At 39.9% G+C, this 24,166-nt stretch overlaps 1 protein-coding gene and 1 long non-coding RNA gene across 7 annotated transcripts in view; one reads left to right on the forward strand and one right to left on the reverse strand.

The window, feature by feature from the left end:
• Nucleotides 1–9,845: 9,845 nt before the first annotated feature.
• Nucleotides 9,846–20,690, reverse strand: LOC131196104 (uncharacterized). Of its 3 annotated transcripts, none has more exons than XR_009154630.1 (3): nt 20,430–20,690; nt 16,057–16,121; nt 9,846–14,794 (listed from the first exon to the last, which is right to left on the reverse strand). It is a non-coding gene; the product is annotated as an uncharacterized LOC131196104 (long non-coding RNA). The 3 variants fall into 3 exon arrangements; XR_009154633.1 differs by having other exon boundaries at nt 15,945–16,121; XR_009154631.1 differs by having other exon boundaries at nt 15,945–16,126.
• Nucleotides 20,209–24,166, forward strand: part of HPCAL1 (hippocalcin like 1) — a 103,506-nt gene continuing 99,548 nt past the window's right edge. The window contains exons 1-2 of one of the 4 annotated variants that reach the window (XM_058178505.1): nt 20,810–20,939; nt 21,312–21,524. The gene's annotated coding sequence lies outside the window, so the exon portion shown is untranslated. Of the gene's footprint in view, nt 20,434–20,809; nt 20,940–20,994; nt 21,525–24,166 lie in introns of those variants that run through there. The other 3 variants (XM_058178518.1, XM_058178512.1, XM_058178500.1) reach the window with 3 other exon arrangements.

Here is a 24,166-nt window from a genome sequence, read left to right on the forward strand (position 1 = left end):
TTCCTCTTCAAGAAGTCAGTGAGAAATGTATGAAAGGGGAGAAAGCCAGTTTATTGTACTTTTATTGTATTTTTTAATTTAAAGAAAGCATATAATAAAGAGACTAGGCTGAATTCTTGAACAATCTTCATGAACTGGAGTTGTTGGTTGAATTGCTGAATGGGGGAAAAAGAATATAATTGGAAATAAAGCAGTTGTGAGAATATGTGAAATGCTTAGCAAATAGTTCAACACTGAACAACAATATGAGAGGCCCTGTGGATTGTTTGATGCATTTATGGATAAATTGGTAAGGAATGCTTGTAATGCCATTAGAACTGCCTCCACTGAGGATGTAAATATATATATGAGCTATGGTATGCAGAAGTTTCTATGCTGCTGGCTAAGAATCCAAAGAATTGCAGCAAGAATTAGATACATTATATGATGCAGCAAAGAGTATGAATCTAAAAAATTAGTATCAAAGAAAGAAGACAGTTTTGTCTGACAGGGAAAATGGAGTAAATGATTGCATGGAAGTGGCAAAAAACCGAGTAGATGAATGTTACTAAAAATTGGGAAATTGATGGAGAAAAGTTGTAGATAGGCAAATACAGATTAAAAAGATGGTATGGTATGTGATCTGTAGTGAGGAATAAAACTTTGTCAAAAGAAAGCAAAATGGCTGTTTATAAGAGCAGGGGTGTCAAACTCAAGGCCCCAGGCCAGATTCAGCCTATGGGGTGCTTAGATCTGGCCCGTGGGGCCAGCCTGGAAATAGCAAAGGACCAGCCCATGGTGCTTCTGCTAGCGAAAATGGGACACCCCGTTTTCGCTGGCAGAGTGCTGCAGGAGGCCATCCAGGCCAAAAATAGGGTGCGTCCCACCCTGTTTTGGCCGGGACGGTGCTGCAGAAGGTGTCTGTCCAGTCTGTCATCTGTCCCATCTCTTCCCCCTGGTCCGCAGAGGACAACTACAATGCTGATCCGGCCCTCAAAGAAATCCAGTTTGACACCCCTGATAAGAGCATATTTCTGTCCACATTTTACATGGAATTGAATGTTTTATATCAGGAGAAACAAAACGAAGTTGAATGCAGCGAGAATGGAATATATAAAAGAGAATGTGATAAAACAAGAAGAGATAAAATCAAGAATAAAAGGGTGTTAAACAATGATGGGTTCAATACAAAAGTGAGTGATTGGTAGAAATGTTCTTTCTCGTATATGAATATGAATAAGCAAATTATAGTGCAGCTACATGAAAGAAAAGGGAATGAATTGAGAAAAGGGAAGACTGAGAAAGGTGTGGTTGGAAGGAATTCATGAGAAGCTCAGGAATAAAAGTCGGGGTCTAAAGCGTATGAAGTGGGCATTGATGTGAAAGTTACAAGGCTGGCTTACAAAGATAGAAAGGGATGGAGGACTATAGGGAATGGTTTGGGGTAATTTGGATCCAGTGTAGCTTTGTTTCCTTCTCTTTCTCCCATTGCATACCTTAAATGTGTTTGGTTTCCTACTAACTTTTTATTCTGCATTAATTGTGTAACACTGGTGGGATGAATTAGCAATTTTAGTTTGTAGTTTTAAAAACTCAGATAATGCTTGTTTTTACTTTGAAAGAAACCCTTTAACATTTCAGGTTGCAGAAATAACTACCGGTATCAATACAATTTGAGCTTAAACGGACTCCAGAGGATGGTAGAGGATAGGAAGGCCTGGAGGAACGTTGTTCATGTGGTCGCGATGGGTAGGACACGACTTCACAATTAACAACAACAACAATCAATACAATTAATTGATATTGGAAAAACAGAAAAAAGGCAATCACCTTTTATATCTTAAGTGCATAAATACCTTAATAAAAAATATTCCAGCCTGCCTAAATCATTAAACGGTCATAAGAAGAAAAATAAACTGTGCAGTCTGTGGTACTAAGAAAATAAAGTCAGATGCAGTTCAGTAGCATACAAATTGAATAAAATAAATACATATTCAATAAAGTTACTGAGAGCCATCTTATATATGCTTATTCGTTGATAAATAATGGGAAAGTGAATACTAAATAACAATATAGGCCAGGGGTCTCCAACCTTGGTCCCTTTAAGACTTGTAGACTTCAACTCCCAGAGTCCCTCAGCCAGCAAAGCTGGCTGAGGAACTCTGGGAGTTGAAGTCCACAAGTCTTAAAGGGACCAAGGTTGGAGACCCCTGATATAGGCTATTACTGGGGGCAGCAGAAATCCAGACAACCATTAGATGGCAGCAAAGAGTTAGTTTTTCTGCTTCTAATGGTCACTTGGATTTGTGGAGTCCAACCCAGGTTTTCTGTTGTTACAAGTCTTACTGACTCAGTAAAACAAACAAGCAAACAAAACTCTTTGCCATCTTGAAGTACTGAAAAAAATCAAAATTTTACTTGTAGAACATTTATCATTTTAAAGATAACAAGAAATTAATTGAAGAAAGTTATCTGCTGAATCCAAACACAACTGTTCTGCTTGGATTCAAGTAAATCCAAGTAAAACTGCTTGTATAGAAAAGATAGTGAAGCATTTGCCAATTTTGGAATAATATTAAAAGAAAACCAACCCTTTTCCCCCCCAGAGATTAAAAAAAAAATGCTTGCCTGGTATACCTAATATGAAAAAGGACAGCAGCTACTTCAGGAATGATATTGATCAATAAATTTTTATTCTTCTCTATCAGCCAATACAAATGGAGAAGCATATATAAACTGTGTCCAAAATATCTTCAGTCTTTTGAAGCAAATGAAATATCCTGGGGACTGGAAAGTTTTCTTAGCCATTGTGAACATGAATTGCAATTGACTATATGTTAATATGACTCATGGAATGATGGGATCAATCCGGGGTGAAATCCAGCTGGTTCTGATGGGTTCAGGAGAACCGATGGCAGAAATTTTGAGCAGTTCGGAGAACCGGCAAATACCACCTCTGGCTGGCCCCAGAGTGGGGTGGGAATGGAGATTTTGCAGTATCCTTCCCCTGCCATGCCCACCAAGCCACTTCCACAGAACCAGTAGTGAAAAAATTTGGATTTCACCACTGGATCAATCCCCAGGTTTGCAGAGACGCAATGAAAAAGGGGTTGTTTTTAAATTTGCTGAGGTTTTTTAATATTGGCTTAGCACACTGCAAGGGAAATCATCTGTGAATTAAGCTGCTTGTTCCTTGAATAGTCAAAACTTTTTTGAGAAGCCATGTGATAATATTTTATCAGATTTTTTTTATGGCATAATACAGTTGTATAATGTTTACCTGGGCTTTCTGAAGTTATTAGGATTAGGTTTATCATTTCCCCTATGTATTTACCAACCTTTCTCTGTTCTTAAAAAAGCTGTTTGGTTTTCTCCAGTTGACTTTGATCAACTATCTCATCATCTTTCATAATGCTGAAATAAATACATTCTTCCAAATATTTGCCAACTAGATCTGGTCATTGGTTCATTTATTGGCACTATCATTTAATCAGGTTGGTGGTAGCATCCCATATGATTTTGTAGCTGATGTCCTTATACTTTATTTGGCACTTTGATGTCATTTTAAAGGAACACTACACAAGTCACTGTTGCTAGTAAGATAACAGATGTGAGATCAGTAACAATGAGGGCAGGGGGAGCATCTGGCAGAAAAGGAAGCATTATGTCCGGGTACCTTTTAGTTCTAATAATTTCTGTGGCTGCACCAAATAGGCTGTCAAAATGGCAATTTAACTCCAACCAGAATGGCTAAAATCTCTCTCTCTTAATGGCAGAATGAGTTGGATTTAGAGTAGTCATTTTCTACATTTCACACTAGTGCTAGGATTTGGTATATCTATTTGTTTACAACCTTGGAAAGATTTGGAATGAATGGAATAGCAGCATCAAACCAGCACTTACCAACAGTAATGGTTTAATAATAATAATAATAATAATAATAATAATAATAATAATAATAATAATAATAATAATAATAATAATAATAATAATAATAATATTTTAATTTGTATACCGCCCTTCTCCCGAAGGACTCAGGGCGGTGAACAGCCACAATAAAAACAAACAATCGAACAAACAATCAAACAAACAATTCACAAACAATATTGTAAATACAATACAGATAAAACAATAAATAAAAACTTATTCAAATTTGGCCCAAAAATTTAAAATGCATTTAAAACCCAAAAAAACCAATTAAAATTAAAAACAATAATAACAACTAAAAAATCAGAAACGTATATTGAATTATCCTGTTAAAATTTTTAGAGACAAACTTAGATTCTTCTTAGGTTCTGACATACTGTAACCCTTTCCAATGCTATGAAAACTGTGCATCAGTTTTATGGGGAACCTTATGGCTTTTGCTTGCACATTCATGTTTTTGTATCGCAATAACCTCATAGGGCATTCTCATACAAAAGTTATAACTGAAATACAATGAATTTAGTTTGCCCAACTCTGCAAATTTCCATCTCATATTCCTCATGCTGGTAACCCTCACCAGTGTAGTTACTGTAAACACTTGGGGATGGAAAAGGTGAATAAACTTTCCCTGGAAGGCAATGGTGCAATGTAAAGGAATGACCACACATGCTTTATTTGAATTAATACATAGGATTCAAGAGAAGTTCCTCAGAAATGGCACAATGAGAATGAAAATTGCATCACAATTAAGTGATTTATTTTCACTCATATTTGCTCTAAAAAGCAGGTGTTAGTAAGCAGAGAAGGAGCAAAAACACATCTGCACATATATAAAAACCCTAGATCGATCAATTATCTATCTATCTATCTATCTATCTATCTATCTATCTATCTATCTATCTATCTATCTATCTATCTATCATCTATCTTTTTTTCTTCCTTCCTTCCTTCCTTCCTTCTTTCTTTCTTTTTCTCTCTCTCTCTCTCTTTCAGGTTTTTTTTTATTTGCATTTATATCCCGCCCTTCTCCGAAGACTCAGGGCGGCTTACACTATGTCAAGCAATAGTCTTCATCCATTTGTATATTATATACAAAGTCAACTTATTGCCCCCAACAATCTGGGTCCTCATTTTACCTACCTTATAAAGGATGGAAGGCTGAGTCAACCTTGGGCCTGGTGGGGCTTGAACCTGCAGTAATTGCAAGCAGCTGCTGTTAATAATAGACTGTCTTAGCAGTCTGCACCACTTATTCATTTCAGTAGAAGTTTCTTCCCAGTAGATCTTGTTTTTATTGCAGGTAGAAACCTAGGGATCACTTGACCTCTGGCACCTTCTGAATATTTTCCAGGCAATGTGGAATGGTGGGATATGTAGTTTATCATCATTTGGGGGAATACAGGTTCTCCATACCTGAGGTAAAGAGAATTGAAGGCCTCAAGCTGTTTCTTACCCTTTCATATCAAATACAAGGCAAAAATATATCCAGATATCTAATTTATCTAGTTTGATGTCAGTGTATCTTTCAGTATAGTGTAAAGCTAAGCTAACAGCATTTCATCAGAAATTACACTAACTATCTTGACATCTTGAAAAACAATTTATACCCTCTCTCTCCACATTTGCAATTCTGAGCGATTAAAAAAATATGGAACAACTGTACTGAAATGGGCAAAGTTTCAAATCCCTCCATCTGTGAGAACAAATGCCATCCCTTTGGATATTCATTTACAATGACTATTCTATTTATTTATATGTATTTCTGAAAGACAATGTCTTAAGAAAGCTGTTCTTTTTTTGAGAGAGAGATTTTTAATAAATTTCTAAATGAATTAGTTTTGGCTTAATTATGTTAAAATTAATAGTTTCATTCACATGAAGTTAAATAATACATATTTGAAATACCTGAAATTTTTGGTGCAATACCACTTTTAGGACTGTGGATTGTCACTTGCGAGTGACACAGTGGTGGTAGAATTGAGAATCTCTGGTTATTCTTTGCTGCTATAAAAATAGTATTTCCAGAAATGGATGTGGACAATGAATCGAGTCACATTAAGTGTTTTTAGATCCCCAATTACTGTGAGAACTGTCAGCCAATTCAAGAGCTTTTTTATTGATGGTGTGAGACTTCGGATGCTAAACACTAATTCTTTTGTTCACACAAGGACAAACTATTGGCTTTGGGAAGTATCAAAGCAAGCAGCTATTCAAAGAGGGATCTCTGCTAATTAATGTTTCCGATCAGGTCCTTGATTGCTAGCAATTTCAACGTTCTCCCCATTTTCCCTCTCCTCAAAGCTTATAATATACTTAAAAGCACATAAAATGGTTAGGTCACCCATCAGATTATTTGGTTTGGGGTATCCAACTGTGGCTTATAAGTCAGCAAACTGTGTCACGCATGCTTAGACAGATGTTTCCATCCAGCATATCCTACATGTTGAAGGAAGAACCCAGCAGGATACACAAGCTTAAAATTGTAATTATCAACTGAAAAGTTCAGTAAAATAAATCCTACGTCACGTGAATGTTCCAAGAATCTTACATGCAGTTGCTATAGCAGTCATTTAATCAGAGACCATAATAGAGATATTTATAATTAATCAATCATAATGGATATAAGGAGTGGTTTGCATGAATCTAATTTGTACTCTGTTTCAGTGAAAGTGCACATTCCAATGATTTCCTTAGAATATTTTCTGAGTAAGGAACAATTTCTGTCTCGCTATATTATATTTTGTTAATATACCATTATACAAATAATTATTCTTGATGGTACATTTAATCACAGATTTAATCATGTTTACTTAAAGATTGAATGAGCCATAATTGGCAGGAGTCCCATATAATGCTAAAGCTCCTCTAGATGGTGCTGAACAACAGTTTCCTTAAAATAGTCCCAGCTGGCATAGCCAATAATAAAGGATCTTGGGAATTATAATTCTGCAATATTTAAAGGGCCACAGGTTTCCATCTCTACCATAAACAAGGATATCCTAATCTCAGAGGTTGGGCTCAAGCATCAGAACCAAGCAAACCACATTATAGTTAAATTATTTAAGATTATGGAGACGTTGAGTGTTTCTCAACCTTGACAGTTAGCAAATATGTTGAATTCAATTCCCAGGATTCCCCAGCCAGCCATAAAAAAATATTATTCTTATCTATCCTCATTCATGGAAATTCCTAGGATAACTTGGTACTAGTCACATTCAGAGTTGTTGCTGTGGAGGAAAAAAATTGGAGAAGAGTAGGTTATAGATGCTACCTTGAGCACATCAGAAAAAAATGGTTTGAAAGTAGGATGCAAATGAATGAATGTGTTAACTTGACCATATGGTCAGATTATTATTTTATTTACTCATCTGAATTATGTCTCTGCAAACTAGAGGTTTCTGGGAAAAGCTTTTTCTTTTCCTGGAAAGAACCTGCAATAAGATTTTCCAGAAATTGGATCCCAAGCTGTTTGCACACAGAGCCAGTGCTTTCTTACAAAGCTGTGGACTTTTTAAGCCATTGTACTTTAAGGCTATAATGTATTTTCACACTCTTTAGAGAAATTGTATGTATTAATAATTTCATCCTGAGGAATAAGTTTCCAATCAGATCTGTCCTGGTAGTATAGGAATATTAATGGATATTCATATTTATTTATTTTTATTTATTTATTTATTTATTTATTTGTCATAACAATATATACAAGCGTTACATAAAAGGTTATAAATATATGAACGTATATATGAGGAGAAATGAGGTACTAAAAACGTGTATATACATAGGGAAAGAAACAGTAGGACAGGAACGGTAGGCACGTTTGTGCTCTTATGCACACCCCTTTAGAGTCCTCTTAGGAAAGTGGTGAGGTCAACCGTGGACAGTTTTTGAGTGAAACCTTTGGGGTTATGAGAAGAAACCACAGAGTCAGGTAATGCATTCCAAGTATATACAATTCTGTTACAGAAATCGTGTTTTCTGCAATCTAAACTGGAACGGTTGACATTGAGTTTGAATCTGTTTGTAGCTCTTGTGATATTGTTATTGAAACTAAAAAAGTCATTGACAGGAAGGACATTACAACGGATGATTTTATATGCTAAACCCAGATCCAGTCAAGGCGAAGTTCCAAGTTTTCTAGACCCAAGATATCAAGTCTGGTGGAATAAGGTATTTTATTAGTTTCAGAGGAATGGAGAATTCTTCTCGTAAAATACCTTTGGACACGCTCAACTGTGTTGATGTCAGATATATGGTAAGGGTTCCAGACAGGAGAGCAGTAATCAAGAATTGGCCTAACAAATGTTTTATATGCTCTGGTCAGTAGCATGGTGTTTTTTGAAAAGAAGCTACGTAAAATTAAGTTGACAACTCTTAGAGCCTTCTTAGCTATGTAGTTGCAGTGGGCTTTGGAACTTAAATCGTTAGATGTAAAAACTCCAAGGTCTTTGACAGGGTGGGGTCGTCTGCGAGGCAATGTCCATCAAGCATGTACTTTGTGATTGGGTTCTTTCTTCCAATGTGCAAGACTGAGCATTTACTGGTTGAAATTTGTAGTTGCCAAATTTTAGACCAGGCAGATAGATGATCAAGGTCCTTTTGAATTGTGGATGCATTGTCAGTGGTGTTGAAAAGTTTGACATCATCAGCAAAGAGAACACAGTTACTTGAAATATCAATACAAAGATCATTTATATATATTATAAAGAGAGTAGGTCCAAGAACGCTGCCTTGAGGAACACCACTCTTGACAGGAACAGGATTTGAAAGAGCATTACCAATTTTAACTATTTGTTGTCTGTTTGACAAAAAAGCAGATATCCAGTGGTGTAAGGGTCCTGAAATGCCATAGGATTTTAATTTTAGGAGAAGTTTATCATGTACTACTGAGTCAAAAGCTTTGCAGAAGTCTATGTATATTGCATCTATTGATTTACCTAGATCAAGATTAGTAGTCCATAGGTTTTACAGTAGAGAAGTTGTAGATTGCATGATAATTTTTCCTGAAGCCAAATTGTTTATTTGAGAGAAGGTTGTGCATTTCTAAGTGTAAGGTAATGGATTGGTTGATGATGGATTCCATAACCTTGCATGCGACGCAACATAGGGAGATAGGTCTATAATTATCAACTAAGCTGGGGTCGCGTTTTTTGAAAACTGGAATGACTGTGGCTAGCGACCAGAGACTGGGAAGGGAACTGGTTCTAAAGGCTATATTAAAGATTATACTTAGGGTTCTGCTAGATTACTAGAGAGTTTTTAAAAAGTAAGCACAAAGACCATCAGGTCCAATGGATAGAGATGGCTTCAATTTACTTAGAGCTTTACCAACATTTTCTTCTGTAAAATCAACAATTGTTAAGTTGTCATGCTCATTGATTGTACAAATTTGGAATGTTGGATGAGTGCCATCACTGTTGACAAAAACTGATGCAAAGAATTTATTAAAGAGGTTTGCTCTAGATACTTCATCATTGTATTCATTGCCATCAGGATCTTTTAGAGGTGGCATGCGTCTAGAGTATTTAAGCTTGTTGTTGACAAAATTATAGAAGGCACGACTGAATTTGTGCAGAAGATCCTCTTCTTGCTTGGTGTGGTAATTTGTGCATTCAGTTTTTATTTGGTTGCATATAGTTCTGTAGCGTTTTTTAAAATTAGCTACATAGCCCTTTTTGTTTCTTTTCCAGAGGGATCTTTTTTTAGATTGAAGCTTTTTTATTGATATGGGTAGTTTGCTTTTCCTAATCTTGATGGTAGTTAGTGGTACATATAGTTCGATGACTCTGTTGATTTCGAGTAGAAAAACTCTATAGTGGTCTTCAGCAGTTATACAGGTTGAGAACAGATTTTGCCAGTCTAGAAATGAAAGATCATTGTTTATAGAGTCATAATTGGCTTGAATATAATATATATATATATATATATAATATATAATATATATATAATCTCCTTATCTTGATATAAACCATTACAGAAACACCAGGCTATAACCAAGGATGCTTGTGGGCAAAATGGATTCCATCTCTTCCAATGAGCTCTCAATCCTCCCTCTGCGATTCACTTCCAGGACCTTTTGCTTTAAATTGAGAGTATGTACAGGGGAGTGAATGAGAAGTTCAGTGCAGTATTTCACAGTATTCACATAATTAAAAAGATTAGATAAGATAAACTTTATTGTCATTTTTTACTGTGAGCACATTGATCCACATTAAAAATGAAATTCTGTTGCCTGGTCTCAAAATAAAGTATATATCTACACACACATACACACACATGCTATAGACACACACACACAAAATCTACATCCATGTTGTTGTTAGTCGCAAAGTCCTGTCCGATCCCATTCGCGACCCCATGGACAACGTTCCTCCAGGCCTTCCTGTCCTCTACCAACCTCTGGAGTCCATTTAAGCTCACACCAACTGCTTCAGTGACTCCATCCAGCCACCTCATTCTCTGTCATCACTTTCTTCTTTTGCCCTCGATCTGTCCCAGCATTAGCCTCTTCTTTGGTGAGTCCTTCCTTCTCATTAGGTGGCCAAAGTATTTCAATTTCATCTTCAGGATCTGGCCTTCTAAAGAACTGTCAGGGTTGATCTCCTCTAGGACTGACCTGTTTGATCGCCTTGTAGTCCAAGGGACTCGCAGGAGTCTTCTCCAGCGCCATAGTTCAAAGGCCTCAATTCTTTGGTACTCAGCCTTCTTTATGGTCCAACTTTCATACATTGCAACTAGGAAAACTACACCGCTACACACAATAGTGGGTTTCAAATCCTGTTGTTACCGGTTTGCTCGTGGGTGCGTGGGCGCTTCTGCGCATGTGCAGAAACATCCGGGTGGGTGGGCGGAGCCTACCACCATTGCTGCTACTTGTTTGCCCGAGTCAGGGTGAACTGGTAGCAACCCACCACTGCCTATACATATATAATATAAATATTAATCACTATCTATTTTGAATACATAGCAGAAAGAGGAAACTTGAGAGTTCACAAGGTTGATGCTATATGGAACAAAATTGTGGCTGAATCTGGATGTCCTACTTTGGATACTACGAAGCCTCCTCCCAGAAGGTAACAAGGAAAACAGGTTTTGAAGAGGATGTGTAGTGTCCCAGACAATCCTGCAGACCCTGCTCAAGTATTGCTTATATGCTATGTCCTGGATGGAAGAGAGTGAACTACCAATAAACCTTTCTGCCATCCTCACCACTTTCTGCCCCGCCTTCCTGTCAAACCAGACAGTAATGCAATATGACAGGATGCTCTCGATCCTCCCTCTATAGAAAGTGGTAAGGACAGGGGAAGGAAGATGTACTTTTCACATGTGACACAGAAAATGCAGGCACTGCTGTTGAGCAGTGTTGAGCAACCAAGCTAGCCTACTTGTTAGCTGCACACCCAGAAACTTGATTAACATAATGATATAAGAATACAGGTAGTCCTCAAGGTACAACAGCTTGCTTAATGTTCAAAGTTACAACAGCACTGAAAAAAGTGACATGATTGTTTTTCACACCTACGACTGTTGCAGTCATATGGTCATAGGATCAAAATTCAGACACTTGGCAACTGATTCACGTTTATGATGGTTGCAGGGCCGTAATAGCTCAGGCTGTTAGAGCCTGTTATTAGAACACAGTAGCCTGCAATTACTGCAGGTTCGAGCCCGGCCCAAGGTTGACTCAGCCTTCCATCCTTTATAAGGTAGGTAAAATGAGGACCCAGATTGTTGGGGGGGCAATAAGTTGACTTTGTAAAAATATACAAATAGAATGAGACTATTGCCTTACACACTGTAAGCCGCCCTGAGTCTTCGGAGAAGGGCGGGATATAAATGTAAACAAACAAACAAAAAAGTATCCCATGGTCATGTGATCATCTGATAAGCAAAGTCAATGGGGAAGCCAGATTCACTTAACAACCATGTTACTAACTTAACAACTGCAGTGATTCACATAACTGTGGCAAGAAAGTAAAATGGGGCAAAATTCACTTAACAAATGTCTCACTTTGCAACAGAAATTTTGGACTCAATTGTGCTTGTAAATTGAAGACTACCTATAGAATGAATATATTTTATTGATTATCTTAAGCAATTATTGTAGAACGTTCTATTTTGAAACCCAGGAATTAACTTCTTGAATGCAATTTACCAGGATATATTAACCGACTTAAAATCAGCCATCCCTTTGAAGGCCACTTTTAATTGGAAACCTCTAATGTGTACAAATGAACATCAACTGCAGAAGCCCCTAAATTTAATCTTGTTTTCTCACAAGTAAGCTGGCATTGAATCAGGTTGCATCTCTGCTCTCCTGCTGTCTCTCCTTCTGCCAAACACACATTTGAAATATCTGAAACAAATCGGGCAATCTTCCATAGCAGCTACCTGCCCATTTTTTGTCAGTGGTGGGCCCTATACTTTCTTCAGTAAGACTTGAATTGTAGTTGCTTGCTCTAAAGAATCAGTTTTAATATTGAAATATGTTAAGATTAATATTGTTTGTAAGGACCAGCCTCAGCTGGGTTCTGTCTGTTTTCAGAAAATGAGAGCTGGTGCCCATGTATTGGCTATTGGAGATTTTCTCTCCAGTATATTCATTCAGTCATTTGTTCATTTAGTCACTACAGTTATATCCTGCCTTTATTTTGCACAGCCCAAGGTGGCATATGTAATTATGCCTCCTGCATTATCCTCTCACATCAACTACACTCTCAACATACTCTTGTAACATAATCTTTTCTTACAATACATTTCCTAAGAATCTCTTCAACTTAGCAAAAGATCATTCTTTGCCACAAAGTATGTGCAAATAAGAGGCACAGCTGTTGCTGAAAGCACGTGCCTGATAAATATTTTTGTTACACAAGCTTCCACATAAGTAGAACAAGGTATGCTTTATGGCACAGGTTTCCTAGGTGCTTTCATGCAGAAATATTTTCCTATTCCCCCAAAGTCCTGAATGCCATAAGGTTACTGAGCTTAGCCAAATATCTGCTTTTCTGTTGTATTTTTAAGCAGTAAGGGACAACTAGCAATATGTGCAGAAAAGCCATACAGCCTTGTATCTGTTTTTAAGTGTTTCCTAGCATGCGCTAAAGCAGAAGCCAGAAGCACAGGAAACTCCTTCTTTAGAAACAGTCGATGTAAACTAGCCTGCCTGGCCGGAAATATGGTCCGAGATAATGCCAAAGTATCATCCAATTCAGATGAAGGTCAACAGACGAGGAAGGAGAATGGCTGGCTTGCTCCTTTGCAGTTAATAGCATCTTTATCTGGAAATATCAGCCAGGGAAGATTACCGTGACAAGTTAAGAGTTATTGCCTATGCACATTAGCTGAGTTAGTGTTGTTAAAGGCCTAGAAGCATGGTTTTTTCCATCCATTTCTTTGATCTGAAAAACATCATTCTTGTCCAGACTTAATGGCCTCTAGCTGAACTGAATCTTTGTCAATCCAAGATTAGCCCCAAATTACCTTAACGCTACCAATTTTTCCTCATGCTGAGGCTTATGTGCTTTGTAACAACTCCGTGGTGGGCAGAAATTCAACTGATGAAATTTTCTCATGTCATATTTTTCTGCCAAGAAAATATGGCTGCTCCTTTCCAGAAAAGAAACATACATGATTTTTTTTGGACCATTATTATTGCCATATCTAAGCCTCTAGCAATTATTTTGGTGGTTTTAGAGCAAATTTGATTTATATTAGACAAAATTTTGAACATAACTTTAGTTTATTCATTCACTTTCTTACTCTGTCTTATAGACTGGTGCAATGTTATTCTTCTATATACTTCAACCTTATTCTTCTATATACTTCTATTCAATAAGAGCTGTTTCTAATAAGATTTCTTTCATAAAAAAATAACCTAACCTGCCAGGTATCTTCCTGGGGTCTCCACCCTTCCAACCCCTCTACTTTAGCTCTAGGATGACTGAGGGTAGCTTTCAGATGTCATTATACAAAGGCCATAATTTATTCATTGTGCAAAGCAGAGAAACAAACAAGAAGCAAAGAACACAACATGTAAGCAAAAGTAAAGCTACACAATGCAGCACTGGAAATAAAATGTTTCTGATACTTTTGGCTATACAGTACTTTCACTGCCAAGAGATTCTAATCCTTGGGTGGAAGGCCCAATACCAAGCCTGGACAGGAAAAAAAATGTTCTTACACAAAGATAAGATGATAGCAGACTCTCCAAGCCTGAAATCTGTATTTCCACACCATTGTATTAGAAGAAGATTGCAATTTTATATAGAAGAGCAGGAATGGGGAACGATGGCCCTTTTATGACTTATGGACTTTTAAGCCTCAGAATTCCTGAGCCAGCCAGGCTGGTTCAGGAATTCTGGGAGTTGAAGTCCACTAGTCATAAAGGGGCCATCGTTTCCACCTCTGTAGTAGAGTGTTAAAATATTTGGAATTACCAATATTCTAATCCACTACAACTCATGAGTGGGCTAAAAGAACAACAGCAGAGAATGAAATAAATATAGTAGGGCTCTTCCTCATGATCACTGTAGTGTGCTATACCCCACTCCTTGAGCTGGCAAAATGACATGTCAGATAATTTTTGCTGCCTGGACTTTCTGCCCTATTCTGCTATTGGAATATGTGGCAGCGATACAATCTTTACAATATCATTGTGGAACAAGTTAAGGAAACTAATTGGTGGGTTACCTCCAAACGTCTTCCAAGCAGCCACCAATCACTCTCCTGAATGAATGGGTAATAAATAAGACTGTTGACCTTGATTGCAGATCAATACCTGGCTTGGAGCTTTTAACCACCTTCCAAGTTGCTCAACTGATAGGTCATAGGCAAAGCGTAAGGAGCATTGGGGATGCTCCTTCCTACTTCAGCCCATGCATCTTCTCCATACCTGCAGGGTGAAGGAAGAGAAAGAGCCCGCAATGTCCCTTGCTGATCCTCATTGGGCTCAAGCCCAATCAATCAGACAGTTTTACTCAGCTTTTGCTCCCTTTGTTGCAAACATAGAGGGGCTGGTTGAAGCAGAGGGGATCTTCGCTGGTGCATTGCAAGAGAATCCTCCCACTTCCATTTTTGCCCTTTCTTGGTGCCTGTGACTTGTCAATAAAGCTGGTTGTGCAGGCAAAGTCAGCACTCTTTCAAAAGAGCACTAAATCTATGTTTGAAAATAGCCCCCCAAACAGCTGACAGACATGTAATGAAGTTAAAACCTCTCTCCCTCCATCCGCTCTCCCCCACTGTCTGCTCATTTGGAGAATGTTTGGCAGGCATTGGCAGATCAGCTCTCCACTCTGGCAGCCCAGGGATCAATGAAGCAGGAGAGTCTCTCTTGTTTCACTGGATCATCTGCTCTGCCATCTCTCCATCATGAGATGCATTTTTCTAAACACAAAAAACAAGCTGCCCACAGTGCCTGAGCCACAATTATTGAGGCTCTGCAGCAGTTTCCCAATAATTAGGAAACTCTACTAAGAAAGACAAGAAAGGCTTGGAGCAAAGGTCTGTGGCCAGTGAAGAAAGGGAACCACATCAGTGGCAGAGATTTTTCAAATTGACTACCTCTCGTTATTTCACCTTGACTTCTGTGACTTTTGCAGTTTCTTGGGAAAAGAAGGGTATGTGTAGAAGAAAGATGGAGGGTTTGATTAGCTGGAACAAACCACCTGGTAAATAAACTAAGAGATTAAAATAAAGGTTAAGTGTATGAACATAGCATACACACACACACACACACACACACACACACACACACACACACACTCATTTCTCAGTGTCTTCGCTTTCCAGTAATTCTCTTGATACAGTCGTGCCCTTAAGATTCAGGCAAATGGACCATGCTGGATCAGGCCAAATCCAATCCAGAATGCACTCAAAGGCCTCTGGGATTCCCTTAAGCAGTACGCAGGTTGCATAACATTCTTTGGCTTTCTGCAAGCCCAGGTCTAATCCGCTGGGGGAGGGAGGGAGGGAAGAGTTTCCCAGTGAAACAGGACAGACAGTGCCCTGTTTTACAAGGCAATTTCTGCCGCCTCTTGAATTACCTGTAAGTGCAACTAAAGAACCAGACAGGCCCACTGTTCAAAGCATAATGGCTCAAGAAAATAAGGCACAGTGATTGGAGAAGACAGAGTTGGCCACAGTGCCAGGAATTACCAATATTGCCAGGTATAATGAACCGGGTCATCCAGAAAGCATCTAGAGTCATGTCCATAGCAAAGCTGTGCTGGGAAGAAAGAGAAAGCATTGCATTAAACGTGGAACAGAGAAACATGATTTTAAGCTCCTTCTGCTATAGACTGGGGACAAGACAAAGGAAACATTGTAAGGACACGGCATTTAAAAAGAGTTTGTAGAGTATATTTTTGCCTGTTAGAGAAATATGAGGATGAGCCCCCACCTGAAAACTCTTCCACCCAACGGTTGTAATAAGGAGGAGCTACCAATTCAAACGGGTAAAAAGTAACGGGATGAGCTCCCGTTACTAGTCCCAGCTTCTGCCAACCTAGCAGTTTCGAAAGCACGTAAAAATGCAAGTAGAAAAAATAGGGACCACCTTTGATGGGAAGGTAACAGCATTCCATGCGCTGACGTTGAGTCATGCCAGCCACATGACCACGGAGACTTCTTCGGACAGTGCTGGCTCTTTGGCTTTGAAACGGAGATGAGCACCACCCCCTAGAGTTGGCAACGACTAGCACGTATGTGCGAGGGGAACCTTTACCTTTTACCTTTACCAATTCAAAAACTGACAGTGGTTATGCTTAATCAATCCCAAAACATCAATTCATCAGAAAGAAAACTCTGACATGGCTTTCCAGGTGCCTTCTACTTCTCATGTTCTCTTTGTCTTCCTGGGAAGATGGGTTTATAGATATACCCCTACAGAGTAAACATACCCCTATATGTACAGATAGCATCCTACTGAAGTTACAACATTTCCCTGGAAGCTCGCTCTTCTCTCTATCTCTTTCACAAATGCACGTCTTATGTGTTTCTTTCTCAAAGTCATAAAAATATTTCAAAAGCGAAGAGTCATGCTAACATCATCCACAAAGTGTATATGCCATAATCAAACATCTGACAGTTTGCAATTGTTTGTTGCATTTATTAATATCAGAAGAGAGTTCTGCAAGATAGAGATAATATTGTGCTAGTTGAAAGAAGAACATTTGACAAGAAATAAGATCCATATCAAAATCTATTGGCAACAATAAATATAAGCAGTGGTACTGCATTTACTTAAGAGCCAGCAGACTGCTTGTTATCGTCTTTCCGCGAAAATAGGACTCTGTCTTATATTTTTTTTGAACCCTGAAATAAGCGCTTGGCCTTAGTGCCATGCGCTCAAAAGCCCGATTGGGCTTATTATCAGGGGATGTCTTATTTTGGGGGAAACAGGGTATTCTCAGATTTGTTAATCTCAATGCCATCTCCAAACTAATGCCCCTCAAAATCTGATTCACATTTTGGGAGTCACTGGAAATCGAGTGGCATAATTTTAATAAATGATGATGATGATTTCTCTATTCTAATTTCTGATCCCACTCCCCCAAAAAACCCATTGATTTGCAGGCATTCCCTTCTTTTTATGAGGATTACATGGAAAATGGTAATCCTTCTATTAAGTGAAGCCCAAAGAATATTTCTCTCCCACTCAACTCCTGCCCAGAGTCCAAAAATTGATTAGGATATTAGTTATGTCAATCCTGAAGTGTTTATTCTTTAAGCTATTATAGAAAAGGGTGCTCAGTGGTTTGAGAGATATATTAGAAAAAGGCCTAAGAGATGCATTTGAAACATACATTGTTGTTGTATGCTCAGTTACCTGGATTAAAGTCCTGTTAAACTTGAGGGGGGTGACTATGTCCTTGTGAGTAAACATTAATGGCATCAGATTAGAGACAGGATCAGAGGAAGTAGAAGAGCTTCATCTTGGGAGTTGTGAAGCCAAGGTTAAAGATACTTTTCTGCAAAGGATTCCCTATGTATCTTTTTATCTGTAATATGTGTGATTTATAGCACAATTCTACACATATCTGTTCAGGAGTGACTTAGGAAAAGTTCAGTGGGACTTTCTCCTAGAATGTAGGCATGGCAGCCTTTCCCAAATTAGCCAGTTTCCAAAAGGACTGCAAAAACTGGATGATTACTAGATGGCATAAAGCAGGGGTATCAACTTCGAGGACCGGGGGCCGGATCTGACCCACAGGGTGATTAGATCTGGCCCACAGTGCCATCCTGGAAACAGCGAAGGACTGGCCCACAGTGCCTCTGCCAGCAAAAATGGAGCTCGTGAGGGCTGCAGGCAGCCGTCACGAGCTCCGTTTTCTCTAGCAGAGGGTTGCAGGTAGCTGTTGCAGCCAAAAACAGAGCTTGGGAGCCCCTTTTTGTTGGCAGAACACTCAGGCTACCATAGGCACCCCAACATGAGTGACATCCAGCTGGCCACCTCCCCCCCCCCAGGTCAAACACAACCCTGATGCAACCCTCAATGAAATTGAGTTTGACAGCCCTGGCATAAAGGAACATATTAATCTCTGCTCTGCCACTGGGTAATTGTCTAGATTTTTGCAGCTGAGAAACTGTAGTCTTCTCTGAGGACCAATACTGAGAATTCTAGGAATTGAACTGAAATATCTAGAGAGTGACCAGCAAACCTACTGTTAGACCTCACTACTCAAAAGTGAGCCATTGGCCATTACAAGTGAGCAAAGTTAGTATTTCATACATGGATTTACGTCTCATAGACTTCAGATTAGACAAATGTATTTTTGCTTTGATAGTATTTTATTTTACAAGCTGACTGCAAAACCAAACCTTACAGAACTTCCCAAAGCATTTTGTAGATTGACTAGATTAACCAAAATAATGTAAGATTTATTGTGAGGATTATTTTTGTTCAGAGTTTTTTCACAGTTTGCGTTTTCATCTCACTTTTCCTCTATCCAGCAAATACTTTTTAGCAAAACCCCTTTCATGTTTACTCTACTGAAAAACAATTTCTGCCAACTAATAGGCCGATAAGCAGAGATATAAAAAATGATGCTTTCTCTCATGAGAGTGGTACATTGATCTGGACAATCACTAGTTGGAAGCAGTTGTGGTTTTTGTATCTCTTTGTTGCATCAAAGCCACAGCATAAAACAACTGAAAGACACCATACAAGATCAGAAAATGTGAAGAAAGCTGGCCCATAAAATTGCAGAGAATTGGACACCACTGAACGGATAGCATCATGATCAATAGCACATCTGCTCCAGTAGTTATATTGGAGGATGTCTGGGTTAAGGAAAACTGCCATATGCATCTTCCTAGAAGCACTGAATTCAGTGATAACCTTCAAATGCATGTGCATAGACTGTACTAAAAAAACCTCTGCCATGCTGAAGTTGCCTCGATTTTTGCAACCCAAATATGATAGGCCTATAAAATGAATTAAAGATTGCTCCATTAGACAGCAGGCCTTTCCTTATGTGTGTGGTTTAACACATCACCAAATACAGGCAGCCCTCGACTTATGACCATAATTGAGCCCAACATTTCTGTTGCTAAGTGAGACATTTGTTAAGTGAGTTTTGCTCCATTTTACGACCTTCCTTGCCACAATTGTTAAGTGAATCACTGCACTTGGGATATTAGTAACATGGTTGTTAAGTGAATCTGGCTTCCCCCGTTTACTATGCTTGTCAGAAGGTTACAAATGGTGATCCCATGACCCCAGGTCCCTGCAACAGTCATAAATATGAGTCAGTTGCCAAGCATCTGAATTTTGATCACATGATCGGGGGAGGGATGCTGTAATGGTTGTAAGTGTGAAAAAATGGCCATTGGTCACTTTTTTCAGTGATGTTGTAACTTCGAACGATCACTAAATGAACTGTTGTAACTCGACTACCTGTAATGGCAGTGGTGGTAGGAAAAAAAAATGCAGGGACAAATCGGGTGGTTTGGATCCGGTTCAAAATGTTCATGCTACAGAACCTATTGATTTTTTTTTTAAATTCCCAGCACCTCTGATCAAAAGTCAAAGTTTTAGTGCCAGAAAATTGGTTGCCTTTGCAGGACTCCCCCCCCCCCCACACCTTATGGAACCCCACCCAGTTCTTCCAGCACCCACTTTTAAAAAAACCCTGGTCTGGATTTTCTATCTCCACCCTGTATTCAGAGGGACTTGTCTTGCCTTGAACGGCCAGTATTTTCAGGTCAGAGTCTCATCAGCGACTTAGGATGGCTAAGCCTCAGGTCACATTTCCAAAAGCTTAGCCCTGTGTCTCGTGAAAGGACCTTTCGCTCTTTTCGGGCAAGCGAAAGATCGGCGTGAAGGTTGCTTCCCTTCCCTTCTGAACTAGAGACAAACCTCAGCGCCCTGGGGAATGAGAGGGGGATTTCTGCTTTGCAAGGCTCTCCGGCGACCGTTTAAGCAGCGAGGAAAAAGTAGTTCTCGGGAAACAAAACGCGAAGCCCCGGAAAGGCGCACGAAAGAAAAAGACCGGAGACCAACGCGATCGGGTGAAAAATCATCTTACGCGGGTAGGTGGAACTATAGACGAGCCTCCCCAGAATCGCCACCGTTCGTTGCGCTCGGGGCAGCGTTTCCGTTCGCGCGATCAGCGAGGAAAAGTGCCAGGAGTGCATTATATTCCGAGGCGTGTGTGGGGGGCGATCCTCGCCCCTGTTCCTCCCGGCCGCTTTTCCCTCCCGCGATTTGATTTTCCGCAGATGAGAGAGGCAAACTCTGCTCCCTCAGCCAGCTAAGCGACAAAGCGCACTTTTGTTAGTTCAGGACTTCCTGGTAACTTCCTGGCTGCTTTTAGGCAAAGCAGCGTGCAGCGTGTGTGTGTGTTGTGTGTGTGTGTGTGTGTGCGGGGTGGGGTGGGGTGGGGTGTGTGTGTCTATAGCGGGATATACCAAATGCGACGCTGCTGCGGGAGGCGCTAAGCCCTTCCCGGCCGAGCCCGCTTGCTTTTGAGTGAGGAAGGTTTCCTTTTCCTGCAGGCGGGGAGACGGCCGCTCAGGCAGAAGAGACCGGCGGCCAGGTGAGAAACGGGGGAAGCGTGGGCAGGCCAGAAGTTTGGAGTCCTGTCTCTGAGCGGCCACCCCTTTCCCGGCCGGCCTTGGTTCCCGCCTCTAATCCATTCTGCCCTGGCAGCGGGTTTGAGCGCAGCTTCTTTCTGCGGCGACCGTAAACCTGAGTGGAGGTTGTGCCGCTTAGGAGCGGTTCCCGAGGGGCCCCGGGGCGGTGAGCGCGCGCGCGCGCCGATGGGGCACTGAGCGCGACCCTTCAGAGGCACCGGAGGCGCTTTGGCCGCTGCCTTGAAAACTTCTCTCTCTCTCTCCCTCTTTTTCTCTCGGCTTCCTCCCTCCCCTCCTCCTTCTCCTCCTCCTCCTCCTGCTGTGTGACTCCGCAGCTTTCCTTCCTCTCGGGCTGCTGCTTCTCTCGCCCTTCCCGCTGTCCCTTCGTTTTGCTGCCTCGCCGAAGCGGAGCGGCCGCTCCTGCCAGAGAGCAGCATCCCCCCACCCCCACCCCCACGAACAAGAGTCGTCCGTCGCCGGCGATCCCACGCAGGGGGTCCGGTGGTGCGAACGAGAGAAAGGAGGAACGCGCAGCCCAAAGGAGCCTGGTAAGAGGGAACTGGGTGGAAGGCGCAGCTGGTGCGGGTGGCCTCGGGGGGACATTCCGGCATTCCCTGCACGCCGGTTTCTCGCTCTTTTACATCAATTATTTTCTTCTTCGCTTCCTCCCTCTTGGCACCTCTTTAACAGGCTAGTGTATCTTTTAAGAGACTTTCTTGGACGGACTCGTTGAATTGGAGTACTGTGTAAACAGCTGCTTAAGAGGAACAAGCCAGGGTTGGGGGGTTCTGGACAACAAGCCAGGCTTTCTCAAGCCCTGACTTTTTGCGGATGCCCCGTTCTTCTTTCATTCTTTCGCCTCTTAACAAATATAATAACATTTCCCAACATGGGTTAGGCCGGCGTCGGATCTGCCCAAGGTGTGGCGAGATATGTGTGGTGTGCTCGCAGGCTGGCCTCGCCTATAGAAATGTGGCGAGTTGGGCGATCCTACAGATGGTTTTTGGGCGGTGGGTTCCAGCCCACCGCGTTAAATCGCCACGATTTACCGTATTGATTCATTTCGCAAAAGTATTGTGGACTGTTGTTTGGGTTTCGGTGGGGAGTGCTGTGTTGTGATTCGTTGGTTTAAGCTAGGTACAACTTCCTTTGGTGCCGGAGAACTTATCCTGCTGGAGACAGATGTCTATTTTAATTACGCCTTCTCAAAATATTCGCCGCCCCCCATGTTAAATACATGTAAAACAGCCTCTTACTTTATTTACACTGTCAAAAATAGCAAGATCTTTCTTCAGACAGTTAGCTTCTTGATGAGTAAACAGGGTCTATGCAGTAAAAGAATATTAACGTTATTGGTAGCCCACAGGAGCAGTTAATATTTGACTTGCTGTATAAACAAATGCATCAATATGAAACCATTGCCAACTTTAACCGAAAGTGTCTCACTTTCTCCATATTACTCTGTCAAAATCTGGTTTCTTTGCTTGTCAGTCCTAATTTTCTTTTCTGAGAGGAAATCTGAGGATCTAGATCAGGGGTCTCCAACCTTGGTCCCTTTAAGACTTGTGGGCTTCAACTCACAGAGTCCCTCAGCCAGCAAAGCAAAGCTGGCTGAGGTACTCTGGGAGTTGAAGTCCACAAGTCTTAAAGGGACCAAGGTTGGAGACCCCTGATCTAGATTGGTATTGTTTAAAAGAAAGCACCTATTTCATCATGGAGATTTTAAAGCATCCTTTTAGGGAAAATATTTCTTACCGCAATTGGGTAGGTAGGTTATTAAGACAGTGGTTTTAAATTTCCTGGGCAATTTCTGGCAATTATAGCTTCTTCAGGGATGACAATAATAAACTTTTCAAAAGGTTTTCAGCATGCTTCCCTTAGGACCATTCTGAGTTGAAGCGTGCTTTTAAATTTAGGAATCGTTGATAAATTGTTGGTGCTTTACATAAGTTCTTCCCAGTGTTCAGTGGTTTCCATTGCCACAGAAAAGGAAAAACAAACAAACCTGTGATAATAGTTATATCTGCTTTGACTTTGAAGCACCCTGCTTCCTCATCTCCTTTCTCCAGTCTGTGCATATTGTCCTTACATTTTTTCTGAATATTCTAGATGGCTTGGACATATGCCGTTCAGAAAATTTTCAGATTACAAGTAAGGAAATTCCTCCATTCTTTTACAGTATAAATGTATACATCTTGAACTGAAACTTAGTTGTTGCTCAGTTACTATACAGCATTGTTGACCCCTACTTTTTTCCTCATAAATTCTGTACAATTAGTCCCAGTCAAGATGGAATACTGTAATATATACTGTACAATTAGTCCCAGTCAAGATGGAATACTGTAATATATACCTTCAGGAAGGAACTTTGTTACCTATACATTCTGTATTGTTTAATTGTTCTTTATAAAGCCTGAAGAAAAAATATTTCTGATTTCAGACTCATTTTTTAATGAATTGCTTTCATGTTCTTTGGTAGAAGTGCTTATTTGCTGTGATTTAGGCACATGTTAGAATGATTAGATCTTTTCCACTGAGAGATAAATTATTTAGTTGATACATGGAGTATTCTAGAAAAGAAAAGCTTAAACTATATTTTTTTCACTAGATTAAAGCAGAAATTATTATTTGGGTACTATAGGCTTATTCATGTGATGAAATTTATTATCACCATTGAATTCAACAAATCCTATAAACTATCCTGTGTAAGATTTTATTCTTGAAGTGATTTTATAGTCTTATATATACTGTTGTTTTTGTAAAGGTTATACATGTTTAATTCTGCATCCAACTCTGCGCAATTCTTCCTGCTGAAGTCTATAGGTTTTAGTGAATGTAAGTGAACACAAAATACCACTTAAAATCCAATTTGCAGAATTGATGTACCTTTAAAAATGTTCTTACATGTGGCTCGTTTTGTATTATGTACTGGACTGTGTATCATAACTGCATTGGGAATGAGTCTGAAACGCAATTCTTGTTTCTATAGTTTCTAATACAAAATAAGTCATTTAGTGTCAGATCTATTGCATCGTATAAAACATATCAGAAATATATATCCTATGATATATAGTGAGAAAGGCTGATATAGATATGATTATACATAGAGTAGCAAGTAGTCATTTATTACTTGCTCAGGTTGACTATTAATTAGACCACTTCTGGTGTTTGAACTGTTTTTCAGTTTTTC

Source organism: Ahaetulla prasina, chromosome 1 (genome assembly GCF_028640845.1).
Source record: "Ahaetulla prasina isolate Xishuangbanna chromosome 1, ASM2864084v1, whole genome shotgun sequence".
In the NCBI taxonomy this organism is placed as follows: Eukaryota; Metazoa; Chordata; class Lepidosauria; order Squamata; family Colubridae; genus Ahaetulla; species Ahaetulla prasina.